The following is a 13,168-nucleotide window of genomic DNA, read 5'->3' as shown; positions in this document are numbered from 1 at the left end:
CTGGACCGTCTAGAGCGTACACGGTAAGTAACACTCATTGTGTTTAAGGAGATTTACGTTTGTAATAGCAGAAGTGTAGCCGCGTTGCGTTGTACGTGTGAAAATTGGTCGAGGCGAAATGTTAATGTTTAATTTCATTCCTTTAGGTTCCACGGTGTTTGTTGGCTGCAAGTTTTCCACTGCAAGAAGAGGCTCGTATCATTGACCAGGAGCGAGCTACAATGGTGAGTAGCCATAACATTTATGTTAAACACTTCCTATTTCATGTCTAACAGTACTTGATTTAACAAATAACCATAAATAAATACAGTGTGGGCACTGAAGTTAACATATGTGATTATACTGCCTAATCTGTCACGGAGTAGATTGTTGCAAAGTAATATAAGATCCAAAGTTGTAATTCAGAATAGTTTTCAAAAGAAGGCCATTAGAATTATATACAAGTCTGATTACCCTGAACAAGCTATTAATTAAATCACAAATTCTTCAATTCAAAGATTTGGTAGATTATCAGACAAATAATGTCTAACAGTAATTGATTTAACACATCACGATAAGTAGATTGAGTGTGGGCACTCTCAAGTTAACATATGTGATTATACTGCCTAATCTGTTACAGAGTATGTTGTTGCCAAGTAATGTAGAATAGATCCAAAGTAGTAATCCAGAATAGTTTTGAAGAGGCCATTAGAATGATAAACAAATCTGATTACCTTGAACATAATAACAAGCTAAGTGTTTAATATGTCCTATGAAGTCAAAATTGGGCACCACCATGTGGTGAAATTTGGAATTGCATCACATCCAATTTTGCCTGGGAACAAACAGATTACATAAATCTTAGTTTTGAATAAGCCACTCCTTCTCAAACAAGTAAACTCTGCCCATTTTGCGCAGTAGATGTTCTGTTAATATCTAGTATTTATACAAAGTCATAATTTAAATTGCTTTCAACCTTCATTCATCGGTTCAACCAACATTACTCGCTCTTATTACCAACTTGTATTGATTTAACTAAGCGTTTAATACTTCCTATCAGGTCTCAAATCGAGATTTGGCAAAATACAATTTCAGCAAATCCAATTTTGCCAGGGAACAAAAATAGATTAAATAAACTAAATAAGTCCTCTTCCCATTAAATAAATCAGAAAAGTCTGTCTTGTAACCAGTCCTCTTCAAACAAGTAAAGTCTGCCCATTTTGTGCCGTAGATTTTGTGTCTATGCCTAGTATTTAAACAAAATCATAATTTAAACGACTTCTTTCCTTCATTCACTTTGGAAATTTGGAATTGCAGCAAATCGAATTTTGGCAGGGAACAAAAATAGATCAATTAAACTAAATAAGTCTTCTTCCCATTAAATAAATTAAAAAAGTCTGTCTTGTAACCAGTCCTTTTCAAACAAGTAAAGTCTGCCCATTTTGTGCCGTCGATTTTGTGTTAATGCCTAGTATTTATACAAAATCATAATTTAAAGGACTTCATTCCTTCATTCACTTTGGAAATTTGGAATTGCAGCACATCAAATTTTGCCTGGGAAGAAAAGTAGATTAAATAAATTTAATAAGTCTTACTACTTCCCATTAAATAAATTAAATACGTCTTACTTGTTCCCACTCCTTTTCAAAACAGTAGTTTAAAACGAGGGCCCTTCACTCAATCTTTAACCCCAACCCCGCACGTTGTGTTGTATCTGTGAATGTTGGTTGTGGCCAAATGATAGTTTTCTTTCATTCGTTTAGGTTCCAAGAAAACTTGATGTAACTCTACTTTTAACTGCCGTTTCAGATAAGCGGGTATTACGTCGCAGTCATGTGCCGTGGATATGACGTAATTGCCCGAACCTCCGCCAAAATTCAAATCTGTTGGCGCGATGGCCGTGAGCCACTGAGCAGCGACGATTATCAACAGAAATATCTTTATTTTCTGCTTGCAACTGGACCGTCTAGAGCGTACACGGTAAGTAACACTCATTGTGTTTAAGGAGATTTACGTTTGTAATAGCAGAAGTGTAGCCGCGTTGCGTTGTACGTGTGAAAATTGGTCGAGGCGAAATGTTAATGTTTAATTTCATTCCTTTAGGTTCCACGGTGTTTGTTGGCTGCAAGTTTTCCACTGCAAGAAGAGGCTCGTATCATTGACCAGGAGCGAGCTACAATGGTGAGTAGCCATAACATTTATGTTAAACACTTCCTATTTCATGTCTAACAGTACTTGATTTAACAAATAACCATAAATAAATACAGTGTGGGCACTGAAGTTAACATATGTGATTATACTGCCTAATCTGTCACGGAGTAGATTGTTGCAAAGTAATATAAGATCCAAAGTTGTAATTCAGAATAGTTTTCAAAAGAAGGCCATTAGAATTATATACAAGTCTGATTACCCTGAACAAGCTATTAATTAAATCAAATATTCTTCAATTCAAAGATTTGGTAGATTATCAGACAAATAATGTCTAACAGTAATTGATTTAACACATCACGATAAGTAGATTGAGTGTGGGCACTCTCAAGTTAACATATGTGATTATACTGCCTAATCTGTTACAGAGTATGTTGTTGCCAAGTAATGTAGAATAGATCCAAAGTAGTAATCCAGAATAGTTTTGAAGAGGCCATTAGAATGATAAACAAATCTGATTACCTTGAACATAATAACAAGCTAAGTGTTTAATATGTCCTATGAAGTCAAAATTGGGCACCATCATGTGGTGAAATTTGGAATTGCATCACATCCAATTTTGCCTGGGAACAAACAGATTACATAAATCTTAGTTTTGAATAAGCCACTCCTTCTCAAACAAGTAAACTCTGCCCATTTTGCGCAGTAGATGTTCTGTTAATATCTAGTATTTATACAAAGTCATAATTTAAATTGCTTTCAACCTTCATTCATCGGTTCAACCAACATTACTCGCTCTTATTACCAACTTGTATTGATTTAACTAAGCGTTTAATACTTCCTATCAGGTCTCAAATCGAGATTTGGCAAAATACAATTTCAGCAAATCCAATTTTGCCAGGGAACAAAAATAGATTAAATAAACTAAATAAGTCCTCTTCCCATTAAATAAATCAGAAAAGTCTGTCTTGTAACCAGTCCTCTTCAAACAAGTAAAGTCTGCCCATTTTGTGCCGTAGATTTTGTGTCTATGCCTAGTATTTAAACAAAATCATAATTTAAACGACTTCTTTCCTTCATTCACTTTGGAAATTTGGAATTGCAGCAAATCGAATTTTGGCAGGGAACAAAAATAGATCAATTAAACTAAATAAGTCTTCTTCCCATTAAATAAATTAAAAAAGTCTGTCTTGTAACCAGTCCTTTTCAAACAAGTAAAGTCTGCCCATTTTGTGCCGTCGATTTTGTGTTAATGCCTAGTATTTATACAAAATCATAATTTAAAGGACTTCATTCCTTCATTCACTTTGGAAATTTGGAATTGCAGCACATCAAATTTTGCCTGGGAAGAAAAGTAGATTAAATAAATTTAATAAGTCTTACTACTTCCCATTAAATAAATTAAATACGTCTTACTTGTTCCCACTCCTTTTCAAAACAGTAGTTTAAAACGAGGGCCCTTCACTCAATCTTTAACCCCAACCCCGCACGTTGTGTTGTATCTGTGAATGTTGGTTGTGGCCAAATGATAGTTTTCTTTCATTCGTTTAGGTTCCAAGAAAACTTGATGTAACTCTACTTTTAACTGCCGTTTCAGATAAGCGGGTATTACGTCGCAGTCATGTGCCGTGGATATGACGTAATTGCCCGAACCTCCGCCAAAATTCAAATCTGTTGGCGCGATGGCCGTGAGCCACTGAGCAGCGACGATTATCAACAGAAATATCTTTATTTTCTGCTTGCAACTGGACCGTCTAGAGCGTACACGGTAAGTAACACTCATTGTGTTTAAGGAGATTTACGTTTGTAATAGCAGAAGTGTAGCCGCGTTGCGTTGTACGTGTGAAAATTGGTCGAGGCGAAATGTTAATGTTTAATTTCATTCCTTTAGGTTCCACGGTGTTTGTTGGCTGCAAGTTTTCCACTGCAAGAAGAGGCTCGTATCATTGACCAGGAGCGAGCTACAATGGTGAGTAGCCATAACATTTATGTTAAACACTTCCTATTTCATGTCTAACAGTACTTGATTTAACAAATAACCATAAATAAATACAGTGTGGGCACTGAAGTTAACATATGTGATTATACTGCCTAATCTGTCACGGAGTAGATTGTTGCAAAGTAATATAAGATCCAAAGTTGTAATTCAGAATAGTTTTCAAAAGAAGGCCATTAGAATTATATACAAGTCTGATTACCCTTAACATAACAACAAGCTATTAATTAAATCACAAATTCTTCAATTCAAAGATTTGGTAGATTATCAGACAAATAATGTCTAACAGTAATTGATTTAACACATCACGATAAGTAGATTGAGTGTGGGCACTCTCAAGTTAACAGATATGATTATACTGCCTAATCTGTTACAGAGTATGTTGTTGCCAAGTAATGTAGAATAGATCCAAAGTAGTAATCCAGAATAGTTTTGAAGAGGCCATTAGAATAATAAACAAATCTGATTACCTTGAACATAATAACAAGCTAAGTGTTTAATATGTCCTATGAAGTCAAAATTGGGCACCATCATGTGGTGAAATTTGGAATTGCATCACATCCAATTTTGCCTGGGAACAAACAGATTAAATAAATCTTAGTTTTGAATAAGCCACTCCTTCTCAAACAAGTAAACTCTGCCCATTTCGCGCAGTAGATGTTCTGTTAATATCTAGTATTTATACAAAGTCATAATTTAAATTGCTTTCAACCTTCATTCATCGGTTCAACCAACATTACTCGCTCTTATTACCAACTTGTATTGATTTAACTAAGCGTTTAATACTTCCTATCAGGTCTCAAGGCAAGATTTGGCAAAATACAATTTCAGCAAATCCAATTTTGCCAGGGAACAAAAATAGATTAAATAAACTAAATAAGTCTTCTTCCCATTAAATAAATCAGAAAAGTCTGTCTTGTAACCAGTCCTCTTCAAACAAGTAAAGTCTGCCCATTTTGTGCCGTAGATTTTGTGTCTATGCCTAGTATTTAAACAAAATCATAATTTAAACGACTTCTTTCCTTCATTCACTTTGGAAATTTGGAATTGCAGCAAATCGAATTTTGCCAGGGAACAAAAATAGATCAATTAAACTAAATAAGTCTTCTTCCCATTAAATAAATTAAAAAAGTCTGTCTTGTAACCAGTCCTTTTCAAACAAGTAAAGTCTGCCCATTTTGTGCCGTCGATTTTGTGTTAATGCCTAGTATTTATACAAAATCATAATTTAAAGGACTTCATTCCTTCATTCACTTTGGAAATTTGGAATTGCAGCACATCAAATTTTGCCTGGGAAGAAAAGTAGATTAAATAAATTTAATAAGTCTTACTACTTCCCATTAAATAAATTAAATACGTCTTACTTGTTCCCACTCCTTTACAAAAAAGTAGTTTAAAACGAGGTCCCTTCACTCAACCTTTAACCCTATTTATTCACCTTCTAGGCTAAGTGTTAAAGGCTAAGTGTTAAAGGCTAAGTGTTAAAGGCTAAGTGTTAGAGGCTAAGTGCCAGAGGCTAGGCGCCAGAGGCGAGTTTTTGTGGGCTGAAGTTTTAGTGGGGTTAGTGTGAATACAATCCAAAAGAATACAACAGAATACAATACAATAGAATATAATACATAGATTAAATTCAATAGCTCTTACTACTTCCCATTAAATAAATTAAATACGTCTTACTTGTTCCCAATCCTTTTCAAAAAAGTAGTTTAAAACGAGGGCCCTTCACTCAACCTTTAACCTCAACCCCGCACGTCACATTGTGTTGTATCTGTGAATGTTGGTTGTGGCCAAATGATAGTTTTCTTTCATTCGTTTAGGTTCCACGGTGTTTGTTGGCTATGTTTTCCACTGTCAGAAGGATGAAAATACAAAGTACAACGCTTGGACGTGGGCGAAGACGTCACCGGTGAGTCCTTCCTTCCTATTTATTTACCTTCTAGATGCTAGAGGCTAAGTGTTAGAGGCTAAGTGTTAGAGGCTAAGTGTTAAACACAATACGAACAACACAACGATACTGCACTGAACAACACGATACCGCACTGAGAAACACGATACCGCACTGAACAACACGATACCGCACTGAACAACACCATGCCGCACTGAACACCATGCCACACTGAACAACACCATCCCGCACTGAACAACACCATGCCGCACTAAACAACACCATGCCGCACTGAACAACACCATGCCTCACTGAACGACACCATGCCGCACTGAAAGACACCATGCCGCACTGAACGACACCATGCCGCACTGAAAGACACCATCCCGCACTGAACACCATGCCGCACTGAACAACACCATCCTGCACTGAACAACACCATCCCGCACTGAACAACACCATGCCGCACTGAACAACATTATGCCGCACTGAACATTATGCCGCACTGAACAACACCATGCCGCACTGAACAACACCATGCCGCACTGAACAACATTATGCCGCACTGAACAACACCATGCCGCACTGAACAACACCATGCCGCACTGAACAACACCATGCCGCACTGAACAACATTATGCCGCACTGAACAACACCATGCCGCACTGAACAACACCATCCTGCACTGAACAACACCATTCCGCATTGAACACCATGCCGCACTGAACAACACCATCCCGCACTGAACAACACCATCCCGCACTGAACAACACCATGCCGCACTGAACAACATTATAACGCACTGAACAACACCATCCCGCACTGAACAACACCATGCCGCACTAAACAACATTATGCCGCACTGAACAACATTATGCCGAAATGAACAACACCATGCCGCACTGAACAACACCATGCCGCACTGAACAACACCATCCTGCACTGAACAACACCATCCCGCACTGAACAACACCATGCCGCACTGAACAACACCATGCCGCACTGAACAACACCATGCCGCAATGAACAACACCATCCCGCACTGAACAACATTATGCCGCACTGAACAACATTATGCCGCACTGAACAACACCATGCCGCACTGAACAACACCATGCCGCACTGAACAACACCATCCTGCACTGAACAACACCATCCCGCACTGAACAACACCATGCCGCACTGAACAACATTATGGCGCACTGAACAACATTATGCCGCACTGAACAACACCATGCCGCACTGAACAACACCATGCCGCACTGAACAACACCATGCCGCAATGAACAACACCATCCCGCACTGAACAACACCATGCCGCACTGAGCAACACCATGCCGCACTGAACAACACCATCCTGCACTGAACAACACCATGCCGCACTGAACAACACCATTCCGCACTGAACAACACCATGCCGCACTGAACAACATTACGCTGCACTGAACAACACCATGCCGCACTGAACAACACCATGCCGCACTGAACAACACCATGCCGCATTGAACAACACCATGCCGCATTGAACAACACCATGCCGCACTGAACAACACCATCCTGCACTGAACAACACCATGCCGCATTGAACAACACCATCCTGCACTGAACAACACCATCCCGCACTGAACAACACCATCCCGCATTGAACAACACCATCCTGCACTGAACAACACCATGCCGCACTGAACAACACCATGCCGCACTGAACAACACCATTCCGCACTGAACAACACCATGCCGCACTGAACAACACCATCCTGCACTGAACAACACCATCCCGCACTGAACAACACCATGCCGCATTGAACAACACCATCCTGCACTGAACAACACCATCCTGCACTGAACAACACCATGCCGCACTGAACAACACCATGCCGCACTGAACAACACCATGCCGCACTGAACAACACCATGCCGCACTGAACAACATTATGCCGCACTGAACAACATTATGTCGCACTGAACAACACCATGCCGCACTGAACAACACCATGCCGCACTGAACAACATTATGCCGCACTGAAAAACACCATGCCGCACTGAACAACACCATCCCGCACTGAACAACACCATGCCGCATTGAACAACACCATGCCGCACTGAACAACACCATGCTGCACTGAACAACATTATGCTGCACTGAACAACACGATCCTGCATTGAACAACACCATGCCGCACTGAACAACACCATCCTGCACTGAACAACACCATCCTGCACTGAACAACACCACCCCGCACTGAACAACACGATCCCGCATTGAACACCATCCCGCACTGAACAACACCATGCCGCACTGAACAACACCATTCCGCACTGAACAACACCATGCCGCACTGAACAACACCATGCCGCACTGAACAACACCATGCCGCACTGAACAACACCATGCCGCACTGAACAACATTATGCCGCACTGAACAACACCATGCCGCACTGAACAACACCATCCCGCACTGAACAACACCATGCCGCATTGAACAACACCATGCCGCACTGAACAACACCATCCTGCACTGAACAACACCATCCCGCACTAAACAACACCATGCCGCACTGAACAACATTATGGCGCACTGGACAACATTATGCCGCACTGAACAACACCATGCCGCACTGAACAACACCATGCCGCACTGAACAACACCATGCCGCACTGAACAACACCATGCCGCACTGAACAACATTATGCCGCACTGAACAACACCATGCCGCACTGAACAACACCATGCCGCACTGAACAACACGATCCCGCATTGAACAACACCATCCTGCACTGAACAACACCATGCCGCACTGAACAACACCATGCCGCACTGAACAACACCATTCCGCACTGAACAACACCATGCCGCACTGAACGACACCATCCTGCACTGAACAACACCATCCCGCACTGAACAACACCATGCCGCATTAAACAACACCATGCCGCACTGAACAACACCATCCTGCACTGAACAACACCATGCCGCACTGAACAACACCATGCCGCACTGAACAACACCATGCCGCACTGAACAACATTATGCCGCACTGAACAACATTATGCCGCACTGAACAACATTATGTCGCACTGAACAACACCATGCCGCACTGAACAACACCATGCTGCACTGAACAACATTATGCCGCACTGAACAACACCATCCCGCATTGAACAACACCATCCCGCAGTGAACAACACCATGCCGCATTGAACAACACCATGCCGCACTGAACAACACCATGCTGCACTGAACAACATTATGCTGCACTGAACAACACGATCCTGCATTGAACAACACCATGCCGCACTGAACAACACCATCCTGCACTGAACAACACCATGCCGCACTGAACAACACCATGCCGCACTGAACAACATTATGCCGCACTGAACAACACCATGCCGCACTGAACAACACCATCCCGCACTGAACAACACCATGCCGCATTGAACAACACCATGCCGCACTGAACAACACCATGCTGCACTGAACAACATTATGCTGCACTGAACAACACGATCCTGCATTGAACAACACCATGCCGCACTGAACAACACCATCCTGCACTGAACAACACCATCCTGCACTGAACAACACCACCCCGCACTGAACAACACGATCCCGCATTGAACAACACCATCCCGCACTGAACAACACCATGCCGCACTGAACAACACCATTCCGCACTGAACAACACCATGCCGCACTGAACAACACCATGCCGCACTGAACAACACCATGCCGCACTGAACAACACCATGCCGCACTGAACAACATTATGCCGCACTGAACAACACCATGCCGCACTGAACAACACCATCCCGCACTGAACAACACCATGCCGCATTGAACAACACCATGCCGCACTGAACAACACCATCCTGCACTGAACAACACCATCCCGCACTAAACAACACCATGCCGCACTGAACAACATTATGGCGCACTGGACAACATTATGCCGCACTGAACAACACCATGCCGCACTGAACAACACCATGCCGCACTGAACAACACTATGCCGCACTGAACAACACCATGCCGCACTGAACAACATTATGCCGCACTGAACAACACCATGCCGCACTGAACAACACCATGCCGCACTGAACAACACGATCCCGCATTGAACAACACCATCCTGCACTGAACAACACCATGCCGCACTGAACAACACCATGCCGCACTGAACAACACCATTCCGCACTGAACAACACCATGCCGCACTGAACAACACCATCCTGCACTGAAGAACACCATCCCGCACTGAACAACACCATGCCGCATTGAACAACACCATGCCGCACTGAACAACACCATCCTGCACTGAACAACACCATGCCGCACTGAACAACACCATGCCGCACTGAACAACACCATGCCGCACTGAACAACATTATGCCGCACTGAACAACATTATGCCGCACTAAACAACATTATGTCGCACTGAACAACACCATGCCGCACTGAACAACACCATGCTGCACTGAACAACATTATGCCGCATTGAACAACACGATCCCGCATTGAACAACACCATCCCGCAGTGAACAACACCATGCCGCAGTGAACAACACCATGCCGCATTGAACAACACCATGCCGCACTGAACAACACCATGCTGCACTGAACAACATTATGCTGCACTGAACAACACCATGCCGCACTGAACAACACCATGCCGCACTGAACAACACCATCCTGCACTGAACAACACCTTTCCACACTGAACAACACCATGCCGCACTGAACAACACCATGCCGCACTGAACAACACCATGCCGCACTGAACAACACCATGCCGCACTGAACAACACCATGCCGCAATGAACAACACCATCCCGCAATGAACAACACCATGCCGCATTGAACAACACCATGCCGCACTGAACAACACCATCCCGCACTGAACAACACCACCCCGCACTGAACAACACGATCCCGCATTGAACAACACCATCCCGGACTGAACAACACCATGCCGCACTGAACAACACCATTCCGCACTGAACAACACCATGCCGCACTGAACAACACCATGCCGCACTGAACAACACCATGCCGCACTGAACAACACCATGCCGCACTGAACAACATTATGCCGCACTGAACAACACCATGCCGCACTGAACAACACCATCCCGCACTGAACAACACCATGCCGCATTGAACAACACCGTGCCGCACTGAACAACACCATCCTGCACTGAACAACACCATGCCGCACTGAACAACACCATGCCGCACTGAACAACATTATGCCGCACTGAACAACATTATGCCGCACTGAACAACACCATGCCGCACTGAACAACACCATGCCGCACTGAACAACACCATGCCGCACTGAACAACACGACGTCGCACTGAACAACACGACGCCGCACAGAACAACACGACGCCGCACAGAATAACACAATACCGCACAGAACAACACAATACCGCACAAACAGTTTTAGATAATATTACGTCGCAGTCATGTGACGCGGACATGACGTCAATAGGCGGAACTCACGGCAAAATTATAATCCGTGGGCGTGGCTTGCAACAGGAAGTAGGAAAGCGGCAGTTCTGGCAAACAAGACACAGCTGTTAGTAACACGATGACTAACAAGGCAAATATTTTTGTTTTCAGCTTGCAACTTGACCGTCTAGAGCGTACAAGGTAATTACAACTGTTTTTTTTTAGCCCTGAAAAGCAAGGGAGTGTGGCGTTTGGGAGGAATGTCGAACTCGGCGTCTGCTTCCAGCCACAGACGCCAAATTTCGACGATTATTTCGACTGGTCAACGGTTGTAAATTATTGCGTTGACTAAAAACTTGATTTAACTCTACTCTTAACTTTGCCGTTTCAGATATGCGGGTATTACACCGCGGAAATGACGTCAATAGGCTGAACTCTCGCCAAAATCCAAATCTGTGGGCGCAATGGCCTTGAGCGAGACACCGGATACAAACACGACGATTATCAACAGAAATATCTTTATTTTCCGCTTGCAAGTGGACCGTCTAGAGCGTACACGGTAAGTACAACTCATTGTGTTTAAAAAGATTTACGTTTGTGTAGTTTGCGTTGCGTTGTATCTGTGAATGTTGGTTGAGGCTAAATGTTAATGTTTAATTTCATTCCTTTAGGTTCCACGGTGTTTGTTGGCTGTATGTTTTCCACTGCAAGAAGAGGCTCGTATCATTGACCAGCAGGAGCTACAATGGTGAGTACCCCTTTCGTCTTCCATTTATGTTAAACACTTCCTATTTCATGTCTAACAGTACTCGATTTAACAAATAACCATAAATAAATACAGTGTGGGCAGTCACGTTAACATATGTGATTATCCTGCCTAATATGTTTATCACAAATATGTCACTAATCACTAATATGTTTATTTGTTTATCACAACACCTTTGGACCTTCAGCAATCGATTATTTACCTTCATCTACATAGAGACAGAACGATGGTGTCTTAAACATCTCATTCATTTCACCAAATAACTTCACGCAGGTGGATAACGGCCGTCTCGGTCACGCTATGTTGCGTGATGCAGTTTTGAAGAACCAAATGCATTTATTCAATGAATAAGTCAAGCTAGTTCTATGTTTATGATGTTGTAAGTTACGGTACCGATTGAAGTTGAGTTCGAAGCCAGTGGAAAACAGCGCTGCGTTTGTGCTCTCCAGGTACAAATGTTGTGATCTCTGACTGACGACCGGGCGAGACTCGAGTAAGAGATGTCCAAACGAGCTCCGGCAGGGCGGGCCAAGGCGGAGCGAACGGACGCCCTTCAGGCCGCCAATGACGAGCTGAGAACCAAACTGATGGACGTCCAGTTAGAACTTCAGCAGGAGAAGAACAAGGTGAAAACCTCAACAGACAGACACTGCCTGCCTCCCTGCCTGCCTCCCTGCCTGCCTCCCTGCCTGCCTCCCTCCCTCCCAGTTTTCCCGATGTAGATTAGACATGCGTGTGCCATGACTGTGTCAGCCTACATCAACAAATGCACCGAGGACGTCAGCACCACTAAGAATATCATCACCCGGGGCAACCAACGACCCTGGATGACTGAGGAGGTACGTCAAACGCTACGAGCGCGGAACTCTGCCTTCAAGTCTGGCGACAAGGAGACACTGAGGACAGCGAGAGCCAACTTGAACCGTGCCATCAGGAT

At 43.2% G+C, this 13,168-nt stretch overlaps 1 long non-coding RNA gene across 1 annotated transcript; it reads left to right on the top strand.

The window, feature by feature from the left end:
- The first annotated feature begins 2,081 nt into the window (after positions 1–2,081).
- LOC148394729 (uncharacterized) lies at positions 2,082–13,153 on the top strand. The gene is made up of 8 exons (XR_015859568.1): positions 2,082–2,160; positions 3,725–3,895; positions 4,019–4,096; positions 5,941–6,029; positions 11,637–11,666; positions 11,857–12,024; positions 12,137–12,213; positions 12,681–13,153. It is a non-coding gene; the product is annotated as an uncharacterized LOC148394729 (long non-coding RNA).
- Positions 13,154–13,168: the final 15 nt, after the last annotated feature.

This window comes from Syngnathus floridae, chromosome 7, assembly GCF_059516105.1.
Source record: "Syngnathus floridae isolate MCC-2025c chromosome 7, RoL_Sflo_1.0, whole genome shotgun sequence".
Classification (NCBI taxonomy): Eukaryota; Metazoa; Chordata; class Actinopteri; order Syngnathiformes; family Syngnathidae; genus Syngnathus; species Syngnathus floridae.
Note: the sequence above shows the minus strand (reverse complement) of the source record. Positions and strands in the feature narration are given on the sequence as shown.